Here is a 12273-nt window from a genome sequence, read left to right on the forward strand (position 1 = left end):
CTGGAACTTTATGCTGGCCCTGATGTTGTACAGCTTCCAAACTCCAGAACATCTTCCCTGATGTCTCTTTCTCTGCATGGGGTCACTGTTTCTTTTGTTTTGGCCCTTGTCAGGATCTCTCTCAGCCAAGACGGATCAAATATACAGTGAGAAGAGATTTTTCTCTTTAAAGTTTGTGTTGAACAAAGATGGACTGAAATCAGTTGACATTAAACTCCTCAGATAGCTCAACAACTTTAATTACAAACTGACCTGAAACCAAATATGCAGTGAGAAGTCTGATGTTTATTAGTGTCTGTCAGTCGTAGGTAGTGTTAGCCCAGGTGCTCGATACAAAAAAGTAAATGAATAGTGCAACAAAAAAAACCACACACATACGCATACACCGCCTCATCAGGAAGGTTGTTAAGATTAAGGTTTGAAGACCAGGTACTTCACATTAATTCCACACCCCAAACTCCTGTGTGAAAATCCCTCTGACTCTGTAGTTCTGGCACATGTTCGATTAAATGACAGTCTTCAGCAGTCTGAAAATCTGCAACGAGATTTCATATCCCTTATTGATACTGTCCTGGAATCAGGCAGGCAGTGCTTTATATCGGGTCCTCTGCCTTCTCCTCGGCTTGGGGATGTCAAGTTCAGTCGGATCTGCCATTTGCATATCCGGCTCAAATGATACTGCTGAAAAATTGGAAATCCTTTTGTAGACAATTTTTCTGTCTTCTGGAATTGTCCCAACCTATTTGCTCATGATGGGCTACATCCAAACAGGGAGGGTAAACTCCTTCTTACCTGTAATATGGAACTCATGCTGAAGTCTTGCAAATCAACAGATGACTGACGTCCTTGAAAAGTAGGAACCAACTTTAGTTTTTCTCTCATGCCTGATCAATCCATGGACTCAACTGTCAGTTTCTATCACACGTCGACTGTCAAATTTAACACTTTCCCAATTCCCGTTGTTATTACCCATCGCAACAATAAGGTGAAATATTCTCATATGCTCCACAAAATGAACTCTGCTGACATGCTGCACAGGTACCCCCAGACACAATTTGAAACACATGATTTTGCACAACAGCACACCTGTCCATGATTATCGCTGGAATACACAGTGAAAATTGCTCTGACTCAATCAGTTCCTGCTCACCCTGGACCGGAACTGATAAAGTTTGCACTTTTGAATATCAGATCCCTCTATAGTAAAAGTTTTTATATTAATGATTTTATCTCTCAGCATGGTGTTAGTTTTATTTATTTTTTAACGGAATGTTGGCTTTCCTCAACTGCCTCTGCCATATTATTAGAATCATCCCCTCCTAACCCTAACCCTAGACCAGATAAAAGAGGTGGAGGAGTTGCCAGTATCTTCTCTAATAACTTCACTTGCTCCAAGGGTTGTTTTGGAGACTCTTTAAGCTTTAAATACTTTGGTTATTAAAGCTCAGCAGTCTGTTTTCTGATTTTATGTCGATCATTCTTACCATGAATTACCATGATAGGATTTTAACTTTAATGTCAACGACACTGCTGATTCAAAGGCTATGGAATTTTTTGATGTTCTGGCCTTTCTTGTGCAGCATGTAAAGAGAGCCACCCACAACCATGGGAATACGTTAGATTTGGTCTTCACAAGGGGTATCAAAATAGATATCTTTGATATCACTGATGTTCCCATTTCTGACCACTGTGTTTTTGTTCCTACTATGTCTGCATCAAAACAGTGTAATGAGACTGTTGTTGTAGTAAAGTGAATCCTTGATGACAATGCTAGGACTAGGTTTTTAGATATTATGAATACTTTTCCTCCATCCAATGCTTGATTAGTTAATGATCTAGTGCATGATTTTAATAATACATTGAGGACTTCTTTTTATGCTACTGTTCCTCCAAGAATTAAAAAATGACAAGTAGCCCACAAATTAACTTGGAAAAAGGCTGCTATTTGTCAGCTAAAAAGAAACTGTCACAGGGCTGAGAGACAGTGGAGGAAAGGTAAATTAAATATCCACTTTAACATCTTAAAGTTTTGCATGAGAATTTACAATAATGGTGTCAGAAAAGAAAGACAAACCCATATCTCAAAGATCATTACTTAAAACAAACACAACCCCAAAGTCATCTTCTTCACAATAAACACTGTTTTAAACCCATCTCCGGCCTTCGGTTTAAATGATCAAGCCTCAGTTCTCAAATTTTACGAATCTGCATTTTTTTCTAAAGAAAAAATCGACACCATTAGACATACAGGTTCATCAACACTTGAGCCTCCACCTACTATGAAATCCTTTAGTATGACAACAGATGATGCAATTGGTATCACCATCAACAAAATGAAGTCATCCACATGTGCACTAGATCCTGTTCCTACCAAACTTTCCCTTCTGCTAAAACAGCTCTGGTAAAACCGCTCCTTAAGAAGCATGATCTGGACATTAGTAATCAATTAGTGCCAATTACAGCCCTATATTAAATCTTACTTTTATAAGAAAACTTCTTGAAAAGACTGTGTTTGACCAATTACAAGGTCATCTGAATTCCAATAATATATTAGATAAATTCCAGTCCAGCTTTCAAACCAACCATAGTACTGAAACTGATTCATTAAAGGTAGTAAATGACCTGAGAATTTCAACTGACTCAAACAATGTGGCTTTCCTCTTTTTGTTAGATTTATGCTGCATTTGATACAATTGATCATGGCATTTTAATCAATTGACTTGAGAAATGGGTGGGTCTCTGTCACAGTGCTTGACTGGTTTCACTCATACCTGTCTGAAAGAAGATTTTTTGTTAGTTTAGGCAACTTTGTATCACAGATATTTGACATTGAATATGATGTTCCTCAAGGAAGCATTCTTGGTCCTATTCTTTTTTCCTTGTATATGCTCCCTCTGGGCAACATAATTAGCAAACTCCCTTGGTATTTTTAAAAAAAAATTAAAGATCTTTTTAACTTGGCTTTTAATTTGGGTTGACTTTGCAGGTATCATCTTTTATGTTTTAGCAAACTGTTTCTCTTTGCTTTGCTTGTTTGTTTTTTCTATTGCTTTTGCTATTCATCATTGAGATTTTTACTGACCATGTTTTGATGCCTCATCCAGTGTTTTTCTTTTACATCCATCAGTCTCCAGATTCTCAAATCTCCACTCTCATTGGTTGTCAAAAGTGTCAACAGACACGCCAGGCTCCCCTTCACTCCGCACTCCCTCACTTGAGTACTGATTCCCTTCACCTGTTACCTAGTACACACCTGCATCCAATCAGCACTCCACTCCCCTATAAATCCCAGCTCCTCACCACAGTCTGTGTCCGGTCTCGTTTAGACAAAGGATAGAACTCTTGTCTCCCTGACTCTACAACGCCTCGGACTTACCCACTTCAAGACGAAACTCCTACTAGCCTCCAGCACCGAGTACCTTGATCCCGGCTCCTGTTTACTCCACTCCTCCGTGTGTGTCACTCCAGCTCCAGTTCCCGTGTGTCTTCAGTCTGACGTGAGTTTGTCACTCCAGCTCCTGGTCCCGTGTGTCTCTCGTCTTCCGTGTGTGTGTCGTTCCGGTGCCCAGCCCGGTGTGGACCTACTCACCTGTGTTCAGCCACACTACTCCAGAGCTCCACGATCTCCAGAGAAAGGACAGTATACTTCCCTCCATTATCTATTCATTCTCCTCGTGTTTCAATAAACAATATCATTATCTTCCCTGTGTCTCCGGTCTGTTCTGTCCGTAACAGAAGACCGGACCACACTCTAGGAGTCAGCACGAGTGCCACGGATCCATTCCAGGAGCGCTCCAAAGTGGCCTTCGTGATCTCCCAGATACAGGGACGAGCGCTCCAATGGGCAGAATCGATCTGGTCACAAAATGGACCCGTAACCCAATCCCTGGCAAGTTTCCTGGATCACTTCCGCGAGGTGTTCGGAAGACCAGCCGGAGACTCCTCAGCTGGCGAGAAGCTTTATCAGCTCAAGCAGGGCCAGCGCTCAGTCCAGGACTATGCCTTGGAGTTCCGAACCCTCGCGGCGGCCAGTGGATGGAATGAACAATCTCTCATCACCACCTTCCGCCAGGGGTTGGAGCCACGGGTGAGGTTGCATCTCGCTGCATACGAGGACACCATCGGCCTCGAACGGTTTATCCAACTTGCCATTCGCGTGGCCACTCGTATGCAGACGTGTTTTTTGGAACACCAGGACCAATATCCATCTACATCTACTACCCGTCAGCCAGAGAGGCGCCGCTCTCCAGAACCAGACCAGGAACCCATGCAGCTGGACACCAACCGACTTCCTCCGGCAGAGATGGATGACACTGAGATTATGTATGTACTGTGGAAACCCCGGAGACATTAAAGCAAACTGCCCAGTACGACCACCACGTCCTATGGTGAGTGTCATATTTCCCAGTATTCCATGCAGTAAACCATTGGCAACAGAAATAATCATAATCACACCTAACCAGTCCCTTCCAGTCCAAGCCCTTATTGACTCAGGGTCAGCCGGCAATTTCATTTCCGGCTCCCTCTGCCGCCAGCTCCACCTCAAGACCACCTTAACACCTACCAGTTACCAAGTTCACGCCGTGACCGGGATCTCCATGACCCGGAGCGGCGTGCAAAGAGTGGCTGTACCTGTGAGCCTCCGGGTTGGTGTCCTGCATGAGGAACAACAACACCTACTGGTTCTGGAGGGCTCCACAGCGGAGGTGATCTTAGGGCGACCCTGGTTGGAACAACATGACCCCATCATCTCCTGGTCTACTGGTGAAGTGCTAAGATGGGGTGATTCCTGTTATCCTGGCTGTTTTCCTCATCAACCAAGACCCTCCTGGTCCGGTTCTCAGAAACTCCCGGTCTTCACTACATCGATAGAAAGTCCTAAGGAGAAACAATCTGTGGAAATACCTCTGTGTTATGCTGCTTACCAGGATGTCTTTTGCCCTAAGAAAGCCTCCCAGCTACCCCTGCATCGGCCATGGTACTGTGCAATAGATCTCCTACCGGGTGAACCAGTGCCCCATGGAAAAATCTACCCACTATCCATTCCCGAACAGAAAGCCATGGGGGACTACATTGAGGAGGCCCTAGCTCAGGGTTACATTCGACCCTCCACGTCGCCAGCTGCTTCTAGCTTCTTTTTTGTGGCAAAGAAGGACGGAGGCTTGCGGCCTTGTGTGGATTATAGAGGACTCTATCGTATAACCGTCAAGTTCCGGTATGCACTTCCTCTCGTCCCAGCAGTGTTGGAACAACTACGTGGAGCCACTGTCTACACCAAGTTGGACCTCCGCAGCGCTTACAATCTCATTCGTATACGAGAGGGGGATGAATGGAAGACAGCCTTTGTCACACCCACCGGTCACTATGAATATCTCGTGATGCCTTATGGACTAGCCAACGCCCCCTCTGTGTTTCGGGATTTCATTCACGAGGTTCTCCGTGACTTTCTCCACAAATTTGTAATAGTGTACATCGATGACATCCTGATCTACTCCCAGAATATGACAGACCACTACCAACACGTTGCGGAGGTCCTAGAACGCCTGAGAGACCATCACCTCTTCCTCAAGGCCGAGAAGTGTGAGTTTCACCAGTCCTCAGTGCAGTTCCTTGGATATATTATCAGTGGCAGTGGTATCCAGATGGACGAGGGGAAAGTGGAGGCCATCCAGAGCTGGTGCACAACCACGACAGTTAAGGAACTACAACATTTTCTGGGATTCGCGAACTTCTACCGTCGATTCATAAAGGATTATAGCACCGTCGTTCATCCCCTGACTAACCTTTTACAGAACAAGCCCAAGTCTCTGTCCTGGCCACCAGCAGCACAAGAAGCTTTTGACCACCTCAAAAGGACCTTCACCCGTGCACCGCTCCTGGCCCACCCAGATCCCGAGAGACCGTTTACAGTACAGGTGGACGCCTCTACAACGGGGGTAGGAGCGGTGCTTTCGTCAGGAAACTCCGGCCAAACTCCACCCATGTGCTTTCTTTTCCCGGAAGCTCAGCCTGGCGGAGAGAAATTACGACACCGGTGACCGGGATTTGCTGGCTGTAAAGTTGGCATTGGAAGAATGGAGGCATTGGCTGGAGGGTGCCCAGCATCCCTTCATAGTATTGACCGATCATAAGAATCTCGAGTACCTCAAGAGAGCCAAACGGCTAAACACCCGCCAGGCACGTTGGGCACTGTTCTTCTCTCGCTTCCAATTTAATATATCATATCGACCCGGCTCCAAGAATTCCAAAGCAGATGCCCTATCCCGTCTACATGCTCCCGAAGTCATCTCTGAGAAACCCGAAACCATTCTTCCTCAACAGGTGTTTGTTAATCCCATTCAATGGTCGGAAGATTCTGTGCCCTCCTCCAATGCCTCCACCAATACTCCGCCGGGCAGTCCCCCTGATCGTCAGTATGTCCCTAGACTCCAACGCAACGAACTCATTCACACCTCTCACACCTCTCTGGGCACTGGTCACCCTGGGGCCAATGAAACCCTCTCGCTGCTACAAGAACGCTTCTGGTGGCCAAGTATGGCAAGGGACGTGAGGAGGTGTCAAGATTGTGCCATGTCTAAGTCTCCTCGTCATCTTCCCACAGGCAAACTGTGTCCCCTGCCGACGCCCAATCGACCCTGGTCACACCTAGGAGTGGATTTCATCACGGATCTTCCACCATCAGATCATTATACCTGCATCTTCGTGGCTGTGGATTGGTTTTCCAAATCCTGCCGCCTGATCCCACTACGAGGACTACCCACGGCCATGGAGACCGCTGAATGTCTATTCAATGATGTCTTCAGGTATTATGGCATCCCGGAGGACATTGTCTCCGACAGAGGCCCACAGTTCATCTCCCGTGTCTGGAGGTCCTTCTTCTCCCTCCTAGGTGTGACCGTCAGCCTCTCCTCTGGCTACCATCCTCAAAGTAATGGCCAGACGGAGAGGAAGATCCAGGAGATTGGGCACTTCTTACGTACCTTCTGCCACGACCATCAGGACTCTTGGAACCAGTTCCTGGGCTGGGCCGAGTACGCCCAAAATTCCCTACGACAACCCACTACTGGACTCACTCCCTTCCAGTGCGTACTCGGTTACCAGCCCCCTCTCTTCCCATGGTCCGGGGAGCCTTCGGAGGTCCCCGCTGTGGACTACTGGTTCCGAGAGAGCGAAAGGGTCTGGGACGCCGCTCACCGACAACTTAGAAGAGCACTCTGCAGACGCAGGTTGACAGCCGGCCGTAGGAGATCCACCACTCCTGAATACCAACCGGGACAAAAGGTCTGGCTGTCCACTCGTGACATCAGGATGCACCTCCCTGCAGAAAGCTAAGTCCCAGATTCATTGGTCCCTTCACCATATTAGAACAGATAAACCCAGTCACGTACAAACTCCAATTACCCACACAATATAGGATACACCCAACCTTCCATGTTTCATTGCTCAAACCATTTCACCCTTCTGTTCCTATCTCCGCAGAGCCTGGTGATGTGACAGATCCCCCCTTACCTTTGATCCTGGAGGATGGGGCCACCTACCAGGTCAGGAAGATCTTGGACTCCCGACGCCGTGGTGGCATCTTGGAATACCTATTCCCTTCACCTGTTACCTAGTACAAACCTGCATCCAATCAGCACTCCACTCCCCTATAAATCCCAGCTCCTCACCACAGTCTGTGTCCGGTCTCGTTTAGACAAAGGATAGAACTCTTGTCTCCCTGACTCTACAACACCTCGGACTTACCCACTTCAAGACGAAACTCCTACTAGCCTCCAGCACTGAGTACCTTGATCCCGGCTCCTGTTTACTCCACTCCTCCGTGTGTGTCACTCCAGCTCCAGTTCCCGCACTACTCCAGAGCTCCACGATCTCCAGAGAAAGGACAGTATACTTCCCTCCATTATCTATTCATTCTCCTCGTGTTTCAATAAACAATATCATTATCTTCCCTGTGTCTCCGGTATGTTCTGTCCGTAACACTAAGTGTTTGTGACTGTTTTTAATTTCTGGTTTGAGAAAATATGAAACAGTTTAAAATCAGATTCCCAACTGATGGAAGCTTCAAAGTCTCCAAAATATTTGTTATATAATTTTAATGAAAGTTTCCTCTAAGCAAAACTGTATTTGGTGAATTTGAATATCAGTGAAAATACTTCGTCACATTAAAGAGACCTTTCCAACATAAATCTTCAGTCTGTGAACTGAACCTGAGAATAAAATTTGATTTGAAAAAGTTTGACTTTAAACTGCTGCTCTCTCCTTTATCAGCAGGACTCAACAGCATTTATATAAAAAATGTATAAATCAAATTAAAAATTTAAATAACTTATCTCTGCAAGAAAGTCACAAACAGATCATAGACTACCCACAATCCTTAGCTGCCTCCACAGTCATTCAATCATGATGTGATTCATGTCAGCAGCTCTTAGATACACTGAGACTGAATATATAAATTAGTTTATTCATATTTATTTAAATTAATCTGATTGTATCTAGATGTTTCTAACGACACGTCTGTTTTATGTCTTCATCTTGTCTGTTCATGTGATAAAATCTCTAAAACTGTGTGAAGGGTTTAGCTGGTTTAGCTCGAACCTGTTAGTTTAGAGATACAACAGTCTTAATTTCAGTGTGTCAATTCTTACGTCCCTGCTATTTATGTAATACAATCTATAAAACTGTGAATGGTTTAAAGTTAACTAGTTGGGGTTAAAATGGTTTAATACAGTATGTCAGTTCACACGTTGTTCCTTCAGTCTGATCTAAAGTATCATCTTAAGTGAGTTTAGCCTCCTCTGCAGTCTTGAGATAAGATGAAACTTTAATGATCCCTGAGGGCAAAGTGAATAAATGTCTGTTAATTATTGGTGGCATGTTAATTATCTCATGCAGATCGTCTTTAATTCTTTCTGCATAAACTCCATGCAGTGACATAGTTTAACATCTTATCATCAGACTTTCTGAAGTGATTTTTCTCTTTAAAGTTTGTGTTGAACAAAGATGGACTGAAATCAGTTGACATTAAACTCCTCAGACAGCTCAGCAACTTTAATCACAAACTGACCTGAAACCTTCATTGCAGATTATTCTGAATTCATCTTGTTTGGTTTAAAAGGTATGAAAAACATGTGCTCATACACACACACATATATATATATATATATATATATATATATATATATATATATATTTCAGATGTGGACTTAAAAGACTCATTGCAAGTTATCACAAACGCTTGATTGCAGTTGTCTCTGCTAAGGGTGGCCCAACCAGTTATTAGGTTTAGGGGACAATCACTTTTTCACACAGGGCCATGTAGGTTTGGATTTTGTTTTCCCTTAATAATAACAACCTTCATTTAAAAACTGCATTTTGTGTTTACTTGTGTTAACTTTGACTAATATTTAAATTTGTTTGATGATCTGAAACATTTAAGTGTGACAAACATGCAAAAAAATAAAAACTCAGGAAGGGGGCAATCACTTTTGCACAACACTGTATGAAGACGATGTGAGAAAGAGCAGATCTTTGTCTCTGCTTCAACAGCTTTGTCTTTCTTTACTGTCAGGTGCTTTGTCTTCAAGTCCTCACTGCATTTAAAAGGACTCATTCTTTCTGAGTAGAAAGGGCTGTGATTGGACAGACTCTCTAAGAGAATACTGCTCTCTGTACACCTGCCTGACTGTCTGTCTGTCTGTCTGTCCACCTGTCTGTTCATATGTCCATTTGTCTATCTGTCCACCTGTCGAAAATAGATACAGGACAGATGAACATGAATGTGGTTGTACAGGTTCTTCATCAGATGTCTTTAATCTGATATTATGAGTCCTTCGAAGAAGAACAATGTAACACCTGCTGAATGGTCTCACATCCAGTGATGTGTGAGTGTACTCAGTGTGTGGTCACGACACAGTGACATCACTGGTGGGCGTGGTCGGTGGTGCAACAGACTGGAAGAGGTCAGCTGCTTTCAACTTGGTGTTAAAGTTACTCTGTAATGCAGTTCACAGGTCACTGAAAACTGGTTCTTTGTGTTCTACTGATTATGCGGTTTTACTGATTCTTTATGTGATTCTACCAGTTCTTTATGGTTCTTCATTTGGTTATACTGATCCTTTGTGGTTCTACTTGTTCTTGTTTTACTGATTCTTTATGTTGTTCTAGAGTTTCAGTGGTTCTCTGATTCTGAACAGGTGACAAACAGAGGAGAAACTATCAGATAAAAAAGTTTTAAAACCAAACTGTTTTTGTTGTTTGTTGTTTCAGTGGGAACGTCCGGCTGTTGAAGTTGTTCCTCTCCTCCCTCCATTCTATCGCTCTTCACCTCTTCATCCTCTCCCCAAGGTGCACACCCACACTCCCCTCTGCACACACACACACACACACACACACACACACACACACACACACACATACACACATATTAGCATAATGTTAACATGCTAAAATGTTTTCAGCTGGCTGAAGGCTGGCTCGCACCAGAGGAAGTGGGCGTGTTCCAGAGGAGAGACAAATCCCTCCTCCTGACCAATCAGATCATCCAGAGGCCAAGAGGACAAGCCCCCAGGACACGCCTGCTGCTGTCTCCCTCTCGACTCTCAGGTAATCAAACATGTTTGGATTTATTAATGTGTTTCCACCTGCTGCAGTTATATTTTTATTTATATGATGTCAGAAAGGCTGCGCTTCTTTTAGCTCTGTTACTTCTTACATAGCAGCAAGGACAAGGAAACCTTTTCAAATAGTGGTCACATGTGAAGCAGCAGGGATGATGTAAGATTCCCATTTATATATCTTCAACAAGTCATTTGACATGTCAGTTTGTTATTCTGGATTGTTCACCTGTAGTTGGTACACCTCGTAATTGGTTTGCTTGCTGCATGAATCCGTCCATTCATAAGCAACATGTTCTGTGTCTACCCGGCTCAAACCAGTTGGGCCGTTCAGGTTTTGGAGTGCACACATAGAGACACAAGAGTGTCAGCAGTTCGTCCAATCAGATCAGTCAGCTGTAGATGGAGGCGGAGCTACTCAGCTGGTTCTGTTGGGAGTTTTTCCGTCCAGCACGAAAAATTCTTGTTACATGTAAATTTCTTCTGAAAGGCAGCACTTCCTGTAGGTGACCAATCAGCTGCCTTTATTCTTCTGCAGCTCAGCTGGAATCAAACCAGCGACTTTTGGAGGCTGGATGTGTTTCAGGGATACTGCATTCTCGTCTGCCATGTTGCCATGACAACAGTGCTCATTGCTGGGAGCTGATTGGCAGTGAGGCTCACTGCTCAGAGACGGTGAATGTGTGTTTTTTTTCTGCTGAGACGCACAAACGCTGCTGTCAAATGTAATATGAAGATGATTGGCCAATTTAAAATCACGCAGTGGAGCATGATGGGAAATTCCTGCTGCTTTAGATCTAAGACTGCAGACATGTTTTTGTCTTTAGTTTTTAATCTAATGAATCGATGTGTCGAAACACAACAACCTAATATGGTTGACAAGGGCGGAGCCTAGCTGAAGAAAAACACTGTTTATATTTATATAAACAGTCTATAAGTATGAATATGTTTTTAATCTGAAAATCTGAGTCAGACTCACATCAGAAGAAATCAATGATCTGCTGAGAGTTTGATGTCTAAGAACAGTAATGAGTTTGTTTTTGTAGAGAGAAGTTTCACATTCATAAATTCATACTGGTAATTCTTTAAGAACCGATAAATCATCAGGCTGATGTTTGTTCAGATCGTGTCGTAATGACCTCTTCAGCCTGTAGGGGACGCTAACTGCACTGTAGATGTGGAATAATCCAAAAAATACATTTCCAAAAGATAGTTTGGTCGAAATGTGTGATTTTTACTATTTGATTACTATTTTTATTAACATTTACATCTCAATTGAGATGTCTGTCTGGCTATTTTGGTTCCTGTCTGACAGAAATTCTGCAGCACTGGACAAGACTGACTTGGACAATAATGGGCTAGACTTGTCAGTCTCCTAGCTTTGCATTGTTCATGTGTGTCTCCCTCATTAAAACAGATCATTTTTATAATTAAAAACAGAAACTGAGCACACTGTGAGATGCTTTAATTTCTCAGTTTGCACTCAGATATGTATTTGAGTCGTTTTCCCTCTGAAGCCTCTCCGTTAATTTGTTTGAGAGGACGTCCATATGCAGTCGGAGGCTTCTGGAAGCCAACAAATGCAGATTAAATATTCTTTTATTTTAGTGAACGCGGGTGTGTGTTCGTGTTGTAGATGATTTCTGGCAGAAACTCAATT

Source organism: Siniperca chuatsi, linkage group LG20 (genome assembly GCF_020085105.1).
Source record: "Siniperca chuatsi isolate FFG_IHB_CAS linkage group LG20, ASM2008510v1, whole genome shotgun sequence".
NCBI classification, from domain to species: Eukaryota; Metazoa; Chordata; class Actinopteri; order Centrarchiformes; family Sinipercidae; genus Siniperca; species Siniperca chuatsi.